Below are 19,268 nucleotides of genomic sequence, written 5' to 3' on the forward strand. Positions count from 1 at the left end.
TGCAATTGGGAATCCGGTCTTTTAGTAATAAGCTAATAAGTAATAACATTGAAACAAATCGAGAATTCGAGACTTCAAGTATAGTTACTTATCTACTAATAAACTAATCTAATACTTGTCAACTTCAGTGGCGTATTTTTATGCAGCAACTATTTGCCACAATTTTCTACAGTGGCACTAGATATTTACATTTAAAATCTTAATTACTGAATAGTGAGTAGTGATTTATATGTTGACATAGATAATTTATTTCCAATCTGAGAAAAAATCATTATGTATGAAAATACTTTTAAATGTTAATATAGCATTAAGAATTTTCGTGGGTATTCCGCAGTATATCAGAGAGATCGTTTTCATTCATAAAAACATAAAAAAAACTTTCTAAACTTCTTAATCAGATAAAAAGTTGAAAAATATTAAGCATTGACTTACATTTTAAGTGACTCGTTATTACTCCCATGTTCGGAGTCCAATCGTACAATAATATTCTAATTATAGTGAATAATAAGTATTTTTGAGTTTTAATGTATACCAATATTTAGTTATTAATTACTAATAAATATAATAGGTAAATATATTTTTTTTTAGTTCTTAAGAAATTATGTTTAAATATTTAAATTTAATTTTTTGGCATACTCATATGATTAAATTAAATTTTACAATAGGTAATTATGTGACAATTTAGTCAGTGAGGTATATTTTAGATATTTAGGGCAATTAATTCTATAACAGACAAACATATAAGCGGGAAATATATATATATGTATACGTATCTGGCTGTCGATCCAAGTGAAATACAATGTAAATATTTTACTGAGTATCGACAGATTTAGTACCAATTTAAGTTATAAACATTATATTAATATAGCGTTTTATTATATGAGATTTATGTAAATAGGTATAGTTGGTAGATGGTATAGGTATAGGTACTTCAAGTATTTTAGTTAAAACACTAAAATATATTCCTATATCTCCTACACGAGAACTATAGATTATAGCAATATACGGCCCATCTGGTAGAATTTGGAATGAGCAAAACTGTAATATAAACGTCATTATATTCGTATTTTTTTTTTATTTGTGATGAACAATTTGATGTAAATATCTGATATACCTTATTATTGTAAATTTAAACTAAACTTTTTATTAGCTGATTAATTATACATCTTCAACGGACTTTCAGAGTTTTAGTATTTATTTTAATATTTATGGTTTAACTTAAATAATATGTAGTTTAAAAGCGGGCATAGATTTTATACTAGAGTTTATTGTTGTATAATCTGAGCGAAGTGAGAAATGTATTTTTACTTTTAAAAGCCTCAAAATAAGAAGTGAGTGATTTTTTTCAATTGTTCGCCAAGTTGTTATATACCAGTATTATAGTCTAGGTATAAGATGTTTGACCTATCAAAATAGGAAGTCTATCGATGAAGAACAAAAATATCGTAGAGATAATAAAGTTATTTGTTAAATTAAAATTAATCGAAATTGCTAAAAATTGAAAGTTGTCTGTTTGAAATATTATTATATTATAATATTAACCTACGGGCTACGGAGGTAGGTAGGTAGTCTATATATTATGTGCGAAATAGATTGCTAATACGAATTTTGTTTATTAATAACATGCATCATCTCTCTTCTACTTTTCCATTTGTATATGTCGAGTAAAATATATATATAATATTCTATTAGTTATTAATTATATATATAACTTCGAAGATGTTTATAAATTATAATTATATTATTTTTAGATTCTGAACGAAGTGATGAATGAATTGATTTTACAATGATGTGGGTTTTTTTTTTTATGTTTGTTTTTGTTTCTGTGTACAGCATAACTAGTCGAAATAATGCTTCAATTTCAAACTTTGGGGGTGGCTTCCGATGTAAAATTAAATATCCTTGGTGCATATAGAGGTCAAAAGTAAACAGTTTTCAAAAAAATCGAGAAAAGCAAAAAAAAAATGACAGAAAAACGGGAATTTTTACGCAAAACCAGTTTTCGACCAAATCGATATTTTTGTATGGTTGTAATACAAAAACTAATCACCGTAAATACTTGCAATTTTCACCAAATGTTAATGTTTGTGATATCTATATACAGTTTAATTTTCAAAAATTTTTGACTTTTTTTGAGTTATTTATAGACCATTGAAATTTTACGATTTTTTTGAGAATTTTTTTTTGAAGTGTCGGTAAAAAACTGTTGGACGACCAAAAAACTTGAAAATTTAATACACGGTTCCTTATGAGTTTTTCTTATTGTAGCTAAAAAAATTAAAAACCGTTAGTCACAATTTTTTTTTATAAGCGTTTATAGTTCAATTTTTTACGAAATCTATCGAAAACGCGAAAATTTGCAAGTAATTTTGAAGTTGAAAAATCATAAAACTTTTTGTGTTTATAACTAAGGATTAAAAATACAACACTAAGTTTTCCATAAGTTTCCTTCAAATATCTATAGTGAAAACTCAAAGAATCATTTAGGAAAATTTTAAGTGCGTTTGAATTCTAAATTTTTATGAAATAGCGTAACGATAACGATTTATCCTCAAACGATTTTAAATATTTGTTATTATTCAAAAAGTATAAGTCGTAGATAAATAAAAATTTTACCAGTTATTTAGATTGGCATTTACTTTACATGATTTAATTTTCAAAATATTTTGACTTTTTTTGAGATATTTATAGACAACTGAAATTTTCAATTTTACTGAAAATTTTTTTTTGAAATGTCGATAAAAATTTTTTGGCCCTATCAAAATACTTGAAAATTTAATACAGAGTTCCTCATAAGTTATTATTATAGTGATTAAAAAATTATAAGAATACATGGGCACAATTTTTTTTTATTAGTATTTGAAGTTCAAATATTGACTTAATACGTAAAAATTACGGCAATTTTCAAATTATCTTAGATCGAAATTCATAAAAGTTTTTCTTTTTAATTCTAAGATTTGAGAATTTAATACAAGGCTCATAATATAGTTTTACAATAACATTTGAAAAATAAAAGAAATTCATAGTCACAATTTTTTTTATAAGCATTCAAATTTTGAATTTTGACATAATACGTCAAAATCACGAAAATTCGTAAATTATTTTATTCTAGATTTTCATAAAAAATTTTCCTTTAATACCTAAGATTTGAAAATTTAATACAAGGCTCCTTACAAGTTTGTCAATCTTTATCACAAAAAAAATGTCCATCACCGAAAATTCAAATTACATTTTTATTAGCATTCGAATTTCAAATATTGACAAAAATTCGTCAAAACCATGAATATTTGCAAATTATTTTGTAGTTCAAAACTCATAATATTGTTTGTATTTATATCTAAGGTTATAAAATTTAACATTAAGTTTTCCATAAGTTTTGCTTCAAATAGCTATAGAGAAAATTTGAAACTTCATTATAGGAAAAATGTTTTGAGCGTTTGAGTTTTAAATTTTTATGAAATCGCATAATGATAACGATTTATCCTCAAACCAGGTATATGTATATCTATGATAATATAAACTATAAAGTATTATGAATTATGATAACTACATGCAATGTTTTTGGAAAAATTGATTAACCATGCCTTATTCAAGACCAATATTAATATATGGTATTCACTATTCAGCCATATCGTACAAATATATTGATTTAAATAAAATGTATGATATTTATATATTCAATTATTAATTGATACATATATATAGGTACAATTTAGTACAATAGGTAAAAGGTACTAGTCAAACTACTAATAAAAGCTCAAATATTGGAACTGCTACTACTTACTAACCCAAGTCCCAAGTTACTTGGGCCAGTTGGGCCAAGTAGGTACACGTACACCCAAGTCTTAAATTCCCAAACAAAAAATCTTAATTATATTTATGTAGATACCCATATTATAATATATATGAAAAAAAAATTAAATATTAAGTATGGTGTAGAGAAGATAGATCTACAATAGAGAATTGAATATATTATCAATTATAATAATTATACAATATACATAATAATAATTAATAATACTTTTTGTCTGTCATCAACATTAGGGGTAAAATTTATGGAAAAGATGTTAAAAAGTTGGAGGTGGCCAAACAAAAAGGACTGCATCGACTACGAGTGGACTGACGTTATAAGGAAAATCAAACCACCCATATTAGACAAACGAAAGTTTTTCCGTGTGCCAGAACTCGAAGATTTTGTTTAATTAATTAACTTTTTATGTATTAACTGAAAATAATTTTTTTTTAGTATCTAAGTAGTGCAGATTTATTTATTTTTTTGAATTAATGTAATAAACATTTAAAATACATTTTTTTTCAAAAAAATGTTTTTTTTATTCGTTATTATAGCTTGTTTTACCATAAAACCTGGTTAAATTACGTTTCAGGTACTTGCTAATTAACCTTGCATATAGACCAACTTTGGCCCAAAGTAGGATAAACGGCAAATCTATAGCGATATTTGGAGGTGGGACAAGGTTACCCAATTCCCGGATAACATTGGCCCATTTTTTTGGTAAAAATTTTTATGACTAAAAAATAAAAAAAATTGGAAATTTTATTCCGCAGAGGGCATGTATGAACCCACACAATTATGTAAATTTTTTTTCATTTTAGTATTTTTTCGTGCAACCTAGTTATACTTGGTCGTAAAGTTTAAAAATGCTGTAAAATAGTACAAAGTTACCCCGTTTTACGGTATTTGAGTGGATATTAAAAATGCTCCGATTTTCGATAACAGCATTTATTCTGATCGAAAAGTGAATCTAGTTGAAGCTTTTTAAAGATCAATATTGAAAATTTCCAGAAGTTTTTGAAAGTCTTGAAAAATAAAAACAAGGTACCGTTTACCCGTTCATGCAACACCAATTTTTGAAAAAAATCGATTTTATTTTTTTAGCTATTTTACTACTTATGGTGTTGAGAAATCTTTTGAATTTTTTTAAAGTTACTGTCGAGAAATACCTTTTCACTTGGTAAAAAAACTTAAATTTATACTATAGTTCTCATAATATGTTAAGATGCTTTAATATCTGATAAAAATATTTAAAATACATAGAAACGAATCGTTTTATGTGTCTTAATTGAAAAATAATTTATTTGTCTCAAAATAGAATATATGAAAATATTTAAATATAATATATCCTAGACTGACAAATCTCTCCGTTCAGAATCGTTTTTCCTATACAATGATACCTATCATTGCATTCAAATTTAATCCCATCCATTACAGTAACCTACTGTACAGCAGAGCGACATCTACGACTTACCCGCTTTTTTACTATTAGGTATTATAGGGAAAAGAAGTGAAGCGAAAGAAATAATATATTATTATTTGGCTTAGATTTCCATGATTGATTTTGTCTGGCAAGTTGTGTAAAGTTGAAAAAAAAGTTATACAGGGTGTCCCACAGAGATCTGACTTACTGACAAATGAAATAACTTTTGTTCTAATCAATATTTTTTAAAAATTTCTTTTAAATATAATCCATAGACACTTGCGCTACATTTTTAGAATATATTTTTTATTTTTTAATACTGAAAATAAAAACTTAAAATTGATAAAAATTTTTTTCGAAATATTCAATACAGCCAATTTGTAAATTTGATTTTCAGAAAAATTTATATGGTAAAAACACTTATTTGTCAAAAGGCTGATTTTTTACAATATTTTCGTTTGGTAAATTATAGTAATTTATAGTTTATACATCACATATTATTAAAATCAATACAATAAAAAAATAATTAGATTTTAACACGCACTTATTTAAAAATGTTCTTATAAAATATTTAAAAAAAACTTTATTATTATTTGAAATTACAAGGTTTCTAACATAAACTAGATCGTAATTTACTTAACGAAAATATTGATATTTAAAAAAATTGTAAAAAATCAGACATTTGATTTAAATAAGTGTTTTTACCATATAAATTTTTATAAAAATCAGATTTACAAATTGGCTATATTGAATATTTCGAAAAAAATTTTATCAATTTTTAAGTTTTTTATTTTCAGTATTAAAAAATAAAAAATAAAAAATGCATTCTAAAAATGTAGTGCAAATGTCTATTAATTAGATTTAAAATAAATTTTTTTTAAATATTGATTAGAACTAAAGTTATTTCATTTGTCAGAATGTCAGATCTCTGTGGGACACCCTCTATTTTAAGAATAATGCAATCTTTAATGTATTCGTATTTTATTACGTCAAACATAGGTAGCATTTAAAATAGTCAATATATTTTCAACATTTAAATAAATTACTAGGTACCTATTATGTAAACTTAATCAAATGTATTGTTCATTTTAAAAAGCTGTTAATATTGTATATCATATTTATGATATACCTACTTATACTGATGAATGATGATTAAAGATATGAGATAACTTTGACGAAAAAATATAGAAGTTACGAAAAAAACAATTTTTTCAGGGGTCTAGAATGCATAGGTACATATCGTAATTTTTATCAATACTGAATTTTGGTGCTATGAATTATTTTGAATATTAATAACATTTTCAATTTTAAAAGTTGCTAATATGCATTTAAACGATCTACTTTTAATATAGGTATGTATATTTTTTTTACATATAAAACAAATAAATTATTATAAAAATACATCTGAAGACGATTTGGAAAAGATTCAATTAAACGTAAATATTTTTAAATCACTCTTGGTTAATATTCTCTTGGCACCATACTTTGCATTGGATTTTATCGATTGGCATATTTATTTTGTTCTATTTCCAATAACATATTTTGTATTTATGATTTATGATTTTATGCATTTAATTAATAACTCGGTTGTTTATTTAATATTTAGTTTTTATTCATAATAATAAATAACAATATTGTGGTTAGGTTTTTACTGATTTATAAGTCATCAAAGTTGCTTCATTAACTAGGTAATGAAAAATAATTAAACTAACAAATACCTATATAAAATCATACAAATAATAAAAAAAATCATAATTAATTATGTAATTTTTAATTCATAAATAGGTATATTACAGCAGGTTACCTACCTCAGGTATTTGAATAAAGCATTTTTTTAAATGAGTAAATCTTAGTATCTTACTAGTTTTATTGAAAATGTTTGGTAGATAAATAAAATTATAAATATTATATTATTATAATATTATTATATTATAAATCATATTTTACTATATTATACTTCGATAATAATAAATGTATTGTTTAAATTAAAAATAATAATACACCATTATTCTGCGTTAAGTTGAGCAATGTCAGAAGAGATAACTTTTTGTTCATCGAACAAACTTGAATATTAATTATTAAACCAATACTGAGTAGTAATTTCAATGAATATGTTATAACAAAGGTTTTATAAATATTATTATATAATAATGATTATGTTTTATGTTAGAGTAATCCAGAGTGGATGTTATCCAATTTTTTCCGGTTTCGGTTTTGACTTTAATACCGGTATCTAATTTTTTCCGGTTTCAGTTTTGATTTCGGTTCCGGTTTCGGTTTTAAAACGGTTTATACCGGTTTCTGAAATCGGTTTTGAAAACGGTTTCAAGCCCTGATTTTCAGGTAGCGTTAATCTATAAAAAAAATCTATAAAATCTATAAAAAAAAAGGGATCAATTTATATAAAAAATGTCTCCTAAAATAAATGTACTTACCTATATTTTGATATTTTGATATTAATCGAAATAATCGAAACTATAAAAATATAATTTATTTTTTCTTATATTGTAATTGAAAATAGTATAAATTTAAAAAATGTCCAATAAAACAAAATAAACATCGAAATATGCACTAAAAGATAAAATATGCAATTAAAATTGTAAAATAAGCCCTTAAAATAGAAAAATGACGAAATATGCAAAAATATGCACTAATAAAGTTTCATTTTTTAAATCGTTGTCATGAAACAAATTTTGTGCTCACTAAGCTATCATACGATCAACCAGAATAAATATGCAAATGCATACAAATCCTCGCTCTACTCATGACCTATATAAGCCACGTGTTGACCCTAAGCCCAAGTCGGTGGAACTTATAGCCATTATACAGTTTAATTAATGAAAACTAAAATAAAATAATATTAATAATAATAAGAGAATAGGTGGTTAAATCATAAAGTAATTAGATTTTGAGTTTAAGGTAATCATGATGTTTGTATTTTGCTCGTCTTAAGAATAATAATAATTTTTTAAATATTAATTTGATCATGGCATTACAATTTAAAATAATATAATTTGGTTAGTTTACAGAATAATATATTTGTTCACCACGAGGTATAATAATATAATTATTATTATAATAACATATTATGCTGATTCAAAAAAAAAATATAATAAAAATAAATTAATAGGTACACTAACCGGTCACATGTTTGATCGACAATTATTTAAAATTAAATCGTAATTATAAATATAATAAACATATATATACACACATAAATGATTTTTTGGGAGTATTAATAGGTAAGTACATAATAATATTATAATTCATATTTAAACATTTTCACAATATTTTTTACAAAAATTCTTTTCTGCTAATTTCACCAGATTTATATTTCTCGGTATAAGAATTGATTGTTAATTATTTTGTTAAATATGCTCTATTTGAAATATATTAAGTAAAATATAAAGAGCGTAAGCGTAGGTAATTGGTACACTAACTGTAAAATATAAGAGGCGCGATTGGTCCATACCCTATATTAAGTATTTATTGTAATGTATTATATATATAAAATTGGAGATATTTTTATTTATTGTTTATTTACTTATTTTTATTACTAGGTAAAAGATAGTAAAGCAAGAGAGTATCCACATTCCATACAAATACATTGGTACATAATATATACCTACTGATTTTATTCGACATAGGTAGTAAATAATAAGTACCTATATACCTACTTAATGAATATAATAACTATAAATTATGAATTATTATCATTACACTTAGAATCTAAAAAATTAAATGAGTTTGCTATGGTAATGTAATTAGGTAAAATATTATATATACAAAGCAATTAAATAAAATCAATCCCAATTTATTGTCGGTCGTCCTACAGCTATTTTATATGACTATAAAGTTTTAAAATAAAGTTATTTTATAAGTTTTTGGAGGTGTATAAATGCTGAAATTAGAATTACAAATTGTATTCAATTACATTACAAATGTACCCCTAGCTATCAGAGCAAATAGTATTTTAGTCTAAGGTTATCGGATCCTAATAGAATGCTCAATGAGGTCATTCTAAGGATGATCTTAGTACAGTCTCAAATGACTTACCTTCCATTGGTATCAGTGGTGTGGGGGGGGGGATTTGGGTGTCGTATCCCCCCATGACCTTTTTTTTAAGATTGATTAACTACATACCTATGTACTTCTTTATCTAATAATATTATTTTTTTTTTTTTTTTTATATAAATTTAATGTATATATTGAAATCAAATACCTCGGCGAATTAATATTATTATAAATAGCCTATATTTTATACTTTATAGAAATAATACAAAAAAAAACAAATCCTTTATGCTAGTTGTACATAAATACTTCGTACCTAGTTCGTTTTAAATGCAGCCACGCAAGTTTATAAGTATCACTATTGCAATATGAATATGTATTGTGAAAGTTTTGAGTTTGTTTATGCATTGTGTAGTGGTACAAAAATAAACCACAGAGCAGTAAAGTATTATTTTATCGTGGATCGACGACGATCGAAAGACTATTGTCATATCTGTCCTATCTTATCCTATCCTAATATTTTTCCGTAGTCCTATTGAACTAAAAATAACTTATTGATTTCTACACTTTTACTGGTGAAGTTTAAAATACAAATTGTATATTATAATACAAATGTGTATTCAAATAAAAATCATGACACTTTTAACAATGATCCAACAAACTCGATTATACATTATTTATTTTTTCATACATTTATTTCTTTAGAAACATTAAAAATATTTAAAAACGTGTTTTAACAACAAGGTATTCAGCACCACATAATTTATCCAACTATATACAAAATCTTCATACTGAAAAATGTAAGTACCTAAAAAAGAGTGCACTCCACTGTAGTGTTAACTATCGACTGTATACATTTTCATTGAGTAAGAATTCAAGTAATAAGTTACTGTTATACCGTAATGTAGTAATGTATGAGTTAAATTTGAATAATTGACAACCTATTACCTAAAACGAACCTCAGAGAAGACTTTTTTAGACAGTTTTCTACAAAATGACTAAAATTATTATTATTCGTTTAAATATCTTGTTTTGTCCAAATTTTAACTTCAAATGTCTATAAAAATAACTGTTTAAAAAGCTATACTAAAAATTTATAAAGAATCTATTGTCTTAAAGATTTTTTATTGACATCAACACAAAAACAAATTAAAAATATTTAAAACTTCAATCGTCAAGGCAGCGGTTCTTAACCGTTTGTAGAACCCGATGAAAAATTTTTAGAAATCGGGGAATCTCTACAAATTTTTGTCAAATACCTTTTTTTACAAAAAAAACTTCATGTTATCATAAAATTATAATAGTTATTTTATATCAGAATTATAGGAAGTAGGCATAAGTTTATCTATTAGAATATAAGATATATTTTACGTGAAAAAAATAATAATAATCCAAAAATATTGTATAATAATGCACTCATGTCACTTATCGAGGTTAATAAAAAGTGGATATCACTCTGCTGTACAGTGGCATAATTACGGGGGGGATTTGGGTGTCGTATCCCCCCATGACCTTTTTTTTAAGATTGATTAACTACATACCTATGTACTTCTTTATCTAATAATATTATTATTTTTTTTTTTTATATATAAATTTATATATTGAAATCAAATACCTCGGCGAATTAATATTATTATAAATAGCCTATATTTTATACATTATAGAAATAATACAAAAAAAACAAATCCTTTATGCTAGTTGTACATAAATACTTCGCACCTAGTTCGTTTTAAATGCAGCCACGCAAGTTTATAAGTATCACTATTGCAATATAAATATGTTTTGTGTAAGTTTTGATTTTGTTTATGCATTGTGTAGTGGTACAAAAATAAACCACAGAGCAGTAAAGTATTATTTTATCGTGGATCGACGACGATCGAAAGACTATTGTCATATCTGTCCTATCTTATCCTATCCTAATATTTTACCGTAGTCATATTGAACTAAAAATAACTTATCGATTTGTACACTTAATCGGAATTTATTCCATGTCTCATGTGTACTTATTATATTACTCTGAATTCTGAAATGTGCTTATAATAAATACTTTTTATTTTTTTTATGGGAGGGGGTATAGCTTATAGGCAATTAAAATATTTTATCCCCCCCCCCCCACAAACATGGCCAAATTACGCCACTGATTGGTATACACTATACACGGTTTAACTGTATACGCGGTTTTTGTGATACGCAATTATTTGCTATCGTACCTAAATTATTTTATTGTATTGTATTGACTATAGATAATTGACGCGGCTGCACAATGTTCGTCGTGTCGGTTCGGGTGGCTGAGTTCTGATATTGAGATATACATAATTATCTAAATAATAATAAGTAGACAGTTGAACGTAAACACTAAACAGTAAAGTAAGCATGTCATGTTTTTTGTCAGTTATGTTTTGTGAATTTGAACCTTGAATCTTCAACGAATGTTATATTTTCAATTTTCAGTGTTACCTATCCGAAGTATAAGATATTATTTTTATTAAGAGTTTGTACTTTCCAGTTTCCACGTCGCAACGAACTAAATTTATACGCATAGAAAAGATAAGATATTACGTTTTGTAAATTGTAGCACAGCCGTCTGCCATTCTAATGTCTAATACAGTAATACCTGCCCGCATTGCAGTGTGTCATCTCGCTTCTTGAAGTTCTTCGTCGTCGAATAATATTACACAACTACACAAGTCATCTGAAATTGTACATTTTTTTGGTTGCCGCAAGTCTACAGTACATAATACCATTATAATACCAGCGACTTATTCATTTATTAACAATATGTCGTCAAATGAGAAATGTTTATTTAAAAAGTAAGTACCTACTTAGCATTTATATAGTATTATTATTGTTCTGTGGTATTATAGTGTGAAAACCCTATTTATGTATTATTACAATATTGGTTTTATTATAATGTTGTGATACGTATTATCAATCTTTTTCTTGAGATAGGTAGTTATTAGTTTGGTCAATGGTCAGTACCTAATTAAAATATTTTTATTTTTTATAGAATTTGTGCGAAAAAAATGGTTAAATCAATTGATTCTATTTCTTATAGACATCAGCAAAGATTAATAAACAATGAAGTTGATTATTTAATTAATCCCACCAGAAATGTTACTAGTCAAACTAATCAATCAGATGTTTCTGAAAATCAAATTGCTACATCATACATTAATGATAGTTCCCTTAATTCTTTTACTCATACAGTTTTAAATAAATTAAACAAATCTACAGATCCTATGATAGATACTACATTTTCTATTGAATTTACTAATAATGATTTTAATAAAACATTATCTATTACAAATTTAAACACTGATTTCAAAGATTTAATTGTTGCCTGGGCTGTAGAAGAAAATATTTCTCATATATCTTTATCAGAATTATTAAAAATATTGAAATCCCATTCTTGTTTTAATCATTTTCCATTTAAGCTGTGTATATACACCCGACCATAGTCGGGATTTTAATGGACACCCGACCATGGTCGGACTGATAGTAGACACACGACCATATTTTTATTAAATGCGCGGCGATTTGTATTTGAATTTGCATAATTTTTAAATTTAAACTGGCCTTGAAGTAAAACCCAATATATACTACCCTTATATTGATGCTATTAAGATAATTTTTAAACAATAATGACTATAATAGTAGAGTACAATAGAACATACACCCAACTCCGACATTCAAGATAACACCAGGTATTAGGATGTATTGAACTAAAGCTTGTATGTTACTTTATTACAGTGTTCTTTTAACTATATTATATGCAGTGACCTGTTATATTATCTAAAGTTGTACTTTATATTTTATATTTATTATATATTTATGAAAATGTTGAAAATTGGTGATACATTTGACACATATGCCGACTTTTTAGTTAAGTTAGAGCAGTATAAAAAATCAACTTATTATGACTTTTCAACAAGTGATTCTCGTACATTAAAAGTAGCTCGAGTAAAATACCCCAAGAAATTGGAATTTACTCCTGAGTGCTTAAAATATTATTTTTTAAAACTTAAGTGTATTCATGGTGGTATTTAAAAAAAAAACAAAATTAGTGAAGATCTACGAGCCACATCGTAAGTATTATAAAATTATCATAATTTTTTTATTACTGTAAACGCATAAGGTGACCAAAATGTTGATGAACAGATGAAAGAATTTATTATTAAGGAGATAAGTTCTGTATCTGACAATGGTGATTTACTCAAAGCAGATATAACAAACGGACCTAATCATGTTTTCGGAGACCACACTAAATGCCAATCGTATTTTTGTAAAGGTCAAAAGAAAGGTATGTAATTTTTATTTGTGTACCGTATGTATGAATGACATTTATGATTTATAGAATAAAAAACTAAAAATTAACTATAAATAACTCATAATATATAAATTTCAAGTTAATAGTTTTTGAATAACGACAATATAAGAAAATAATTGTTGTATGAGAATTTGTTAATTTACGAGTGAATATATAATATGTAACTTCAAACGCACGTAAAAATTAACTTGACTTTCCAGTAAACTTATTTATATTATTTGTTAAATTTAGGAAAATTTAAGGGGAATTTTTTAATATATTTTTAAGACTTAGATATAAATAGAAAAATTTTTGAACTTTATAATTTAATTTTAACCAAATATGTCGGAGGGAAACGCGTACATTTTTCATTGAAAGGGTCTTATCAACTAAGGTGTAGCGCAGCAGTCACTGCATATAATTCAGGACCAAACCGTCTTTCTTTGTTTAATAAACATGTAACAAATAAAAGCCGAGGGAGATTTACAAAAATGTATATTAAAAGGCATATACGAGTAGTAAGAGCTGAAACTCGAAAACGACGGCGATGTCTTTTTAGTGGACCAAAAAATAGAAAAAATGTACAACAATAGGAGGACCTGATGAAAACTATGGAAATGTGTCTCATGACCCACTTTCTGAACTTACTGATGTTGAAATCTAACAAATAAAAAATAAGTTCATGGACAATTGAAAATTAACTGAAAAACTTAGAGATGAATACTAAAAGACAACATCAATGTGATGAATGGCATTTGGAGCAAAAAAAAAGGTAGATATTTCATATTTTTTTAACAAAATAATAAGTTTATATGAGATTTAAATGTTTTAAAATGTATACTTACATTTTTATTTTTTAGACTCACTGCTTCAGTGTTTGGTGAATTATGTAAAATGCGCCAAACCACGTCTCGCGAAAAGGTAATAAAAGAAATGTTGTATGGGACTTTAAGTGGTAATGCGGCTACGCGATATGGAATTGCACACGAAGATATGGCTAAAGAAGAATTGGAGAAAAAAATTGGAAAAAAAAATTGAAAATGCAGGTTTATTTGTAGATGCAAATTTATAATTTTTAGCGGCGTCTCCCGATGGACTAATAGACAATAATAGTCTTGTCGAAATTAAATGTCCAGCGTCTGCTAAGAGTTTTACTCAAGAAGGAATTTTAATGAAAAAAATAAAAAGTTGCACTATTGAAAACGGTCAACTACATCTAAAAAGAAATGATAGTTACTTTTATCAAGTCCAGGGTCAACTGCATTAACACTCAAAATATTTTGCTATTTTTGTATCTGGACACCTAAAGGTAATATTATTTTGTTTTGAACTAATAGGATTTTAATTTAAATGTATAATAAATAAGTTATTTGTATACAGGTTTGATGTATGAAAAAATTGAAAAAGACAATGATTTCTGGAATAAAAATATGAAGTCTCGACTAACAACGTTTTTTACAGAATACTTTTTATCCGAAGTTTTAAAAGACAGTCTAATATTGAACGAATAAATATAATATTTACGAGAATTTAAAAAGTACATAAATTATAACCCTTTAAAAAAAAATGTTTTTATTATTCATTTATCACGATGGTCAAATCATTTTTTGGTTCATAACCTATGTATAATACTATAATAATTAATAAATAATAAATATTAAATAACAGTGAAAAAAATGTTTACGTATTTTAGTACATATTTACGTGAAGATGTAAGTTATGGCCGTGGGGACTTGCGTCATATAATCCGGTTTTATGCAGTTATTAAAATATTGGGCGTCGTTATCATTACTATTGTTTAAAGTTTCGTGGAAATTCACGGCTCACGCACACTAACGTTCATTTACTTTACACATACATACACGCCACTAGACAGTAATGTAGATAATTGCCTATACACAACTCCTTAGAAATTGTAGTGCCGCAGCCCCCTTAAAGAAAATATGAATATAGAATGGTTCACTGGTTCACAAATAAGGCAGTTGTCAACAAGGTGAGGAAAGATAAGTATACAATCCAAAAAGAAGATGTTAAACACTATTCAGATGTGTTTAATGGGATTATAGAAAGTGAGATTGATATAAACAGTGTTTTTTTTAAAAAAGTGTTTATTATTTAGTAATTAAACAAACAAAAAAGAATATTAGCTGAGTATGCCCATTATGTAATAGTGACATAGGAGCTGATCAAAATTCAATTTTATGTGACTCTTGTTTAGTCTGGCATCATGTGCACTGTGCCAAATTAAAACAAAATGGGAAATATTGGTTTTGTGATACATGTAAATTAAAGAAATAATAATAATAAAAGCACTTACCTCTTTTTAGTTTATACTTTATTTACGTTAATATTATTAAATTATTTAATAATAATTCATTCCCTTACGTTGGTTAATTATATTATATTCTGTAATTATATTAATTAATTATTATTATAATTATATTATGATAGTCGTGTGTCTACAGACTATTAAATTAGTCCGACCATGGTCGGGTGTCTACTATCAGTCCGACCATGGTCGTGTGTCTGCTATCAGTCCGACCATGGTCGTGTGTCTGCTATCAGTCCGACCATGGTCTGGTCTCCATTAAAATCCCAACTATGGTCGGGTGTATAACTAGCGTCTAGAGACAGAAAACGCCGAATGCTACAAGATGGCGGCCTTATGCTCTTATCAATATTATCGCTTATCTTTACCAACTGAACTGCAGCTGATAATGTATACTGATAAATTTGAAACAGTATATTATTTAAAAATAAAATTGGATATTTGGATTTGACACAAGTACCTACCAATTACTATATAATTAATAATTAGCAAAATCAACAGTGTCATCATTAGTCGACAATATTGGTTAATAGCTTCTTCAAAAATTCTTTGTATACATAAAGCTTAATAGTTATAATTAGGGTTAGGATTAGAAGGCAATATAATTAATAAAAAAAGCATTTAAAATGTAAAAAAAGGCAATAAAGGAATTTAATTTATGTAAAAATTCAATTCAAAAATATACCACAAAATTAAGTATAAATACTAACTAGTTATATATATAAATTAATTTATATACATATTATATTATATTGTTAATGAACAAGCATGACAATTAATTTTAAACGTACTATATTATACTAACATATTTGATTATTGATAATTTATGTTACCTATTATATTATAATTATACAATTTTAAACTTATGATATTATACTAACATAATATTTGATTATTGACAATTTATTATACATAATATATTATAATTACTATTTATTAATGACTTGGAGAGTTGGGGATCAAGTCTACAAATAACTTATAAGCAAAAAATAAAATAATAATGCTTAAAATTAGAATGTTAACCGCTGACACACCAGCAAAATCATTTATTTTAAATGTCAAAGGGCATAGTGGGTATTATAGCTGCACTAAATGTTGTATTGAAGGAGAATATCATAATAAAGGAGTATGTTTTTCTCCAATAGTTGCTAAACTTCGAAATGATAATGACTTTCGAAATTATTCTGATGAATATCATTTAGGTGAATGCCCTATAATTGACATTCCAAATTTTGATCTAGTAGCACAAGTTCCATTAGATTAAATGCATCTCGTATACTTAGGTGTAGTAAAAAAACTATTTAAACTATGGACAACTAATCGTTTGAGTGTTAGACTTCAGGTTAGAAAATTATGTCTTATTTCTGATAGGCTTTTGAAACATGTAAGTATATTTTTGCCTCTAGAATTTCAAAGAAAGCCTCGATCATTAATGGTTTATAAACAATGGAAAGCCACAGAATTTAGACAATTTCTCCTTTACAGTGGCCCTGTTGTTCTTAAAGATATTGTTTCTAAAGATATTTATAATCATTTTTTATCATTACATGTAGCTATATTTATCTTATCATCCAATTAATTACATTTAAAACTTATAAACTATTCTGAAGAGTTATTAAGACACTTTGTTATTTCTTTTGAAGTTTTACTCGTATATGGTATTCATAATATATTCATGGACTCTTACACTTGGCAGATGATGTTAAATATCATGGAAAACTTGACCAATTTAGTGCTTTCAAATTCGAAAATTTTATGCAGCAATCGAAAAAAATGATTCGTAAAAGTGATAAACCATTACAACAAATTAGTCGGCGATATGTAGAATGACAAAATATTGGATTGTTTGGGAATATAAAAAATATGAATAGTGCTAATCTTGTAATAACAAAAATAATTATTTCAATTTCAATGGATTTACATTAATATCAAATAACTCAAATAATAACTGTTGTATATTAAAAACTGGTGAAATTATTTTAATTAAGGAATTTTTGTTTGATACAAATTCTAAATTATTTGGCTTAAAAGGAAAACAATTTTTGGAGCAAGATAATCTTTATAAAACTCCTTGTCCATCATCATTACTTGGTATTTATGTAGTAGGTAAATTGTCATCAATAAGTACTTGGTCCATTTGTCAGGAGCAAAAAAAAAAATGTTTTCCCTATAGACTTCCTTGGAATATAAATAAATATGTAGTTTTTCCTCTTTTACATTCTGATAGTGATGATATAGGTACTAGATATGTAAATTTTTCTAAATACTAATTATAGGTACCTACTTAATTATGGTTACCTTAACAATAATCAAGGTATACCTACATTTTAATACTTAATAATAATATAATGGTACAAATTAAAATAAAACTTATATATGATATACAAATTATTAATATGTAAATTTGTAGATTTTTGGTTGTTGAATTTGAGGATGGATTACAAATTATTCCAAGTAATTGGTTAATTAATGAAAAATCAAGTTTCTTTCCAAATTACAAAAACTTCAAATTCTATGACCGTGCTGTTGTATCAATGGAAATTCCAAATACACCTACAACTACTTGGGACGTTTATAATATTAAAAAGATATTTAAATAAAACAGGTGTGACATGCATTTGATATATTAATTGGTAATGTGTACTTAAATTTAATATTTTTGTTTGTAGACGATTTTGTTAAAGCTAAAGAAATATTAAATAAAGCAGAGTTAGGTCGGATTTTGAAAGTGACTCTAGTACTGCATTGAAAATGTGCAAAGTTTATGCAACAAAATCATTTAGTGATAGTGATGAATTTGATGAAAATTCTGATCCAATAAGTAATAATCTTGGTAATAATATATTCCTCCATTTCCAAATCCACCTAGTAATTATATATATACATGAATCATAAAATAAAAATAATAAATTGATTTTTAATAAACTAAAATAATTTTACTTAGCAAAAGAAAAAATATACATCTACTAAGAAACATAATAGTGAGAAAAAGCGTTTGTTTAATAGTTAAAAAAAAAAAAATGTCATAAATATGATACTACAGAAATGTCAAAACTATTCATAGGTAAAAAAATTATAAATCCATCCAGAAACCTATTTATGAAAAGCAATTATGTTCTTCTGTTGTTTCATCTCAAAAATGTTTATTTAATTTGGGTAACATACAATTTTGAGTAGTTATTAATGATGTTACAGTTATTTAATTTCAATATTTAACTATTATAGAGCCAGTGATAGTCGGTACACCATCCCAAAAAATTTAAAAATGTCTTGGTACTTTTAATTATGATCCAATTTCTCCTTTAATTTTTTTAGGATGTCAAAACTTGGAACTCAATGTTCCACAGTTGTCTTCATTTTCCCCAAATTTATTTGAAGATATTGATCTCCATATTAATCAATTATC

The sequence above is a fragment of the Diuraphis noxia genome, unplaced genomic scaffold, assembly GCF_037042655.1.
Source record: "Diuraphis noxia isolate RWA-SAM2 unplaced genomic scaffold, SU_Dnox_SAM2 contig0003, whole genome shotgun sequence".
NCBI classification, from domain to species: Eukaryota; Metazoa; Arthropoda; class Insecta; order Hemiptera; family Aphididae; genus Diuraphis; species Diuraphis noxia.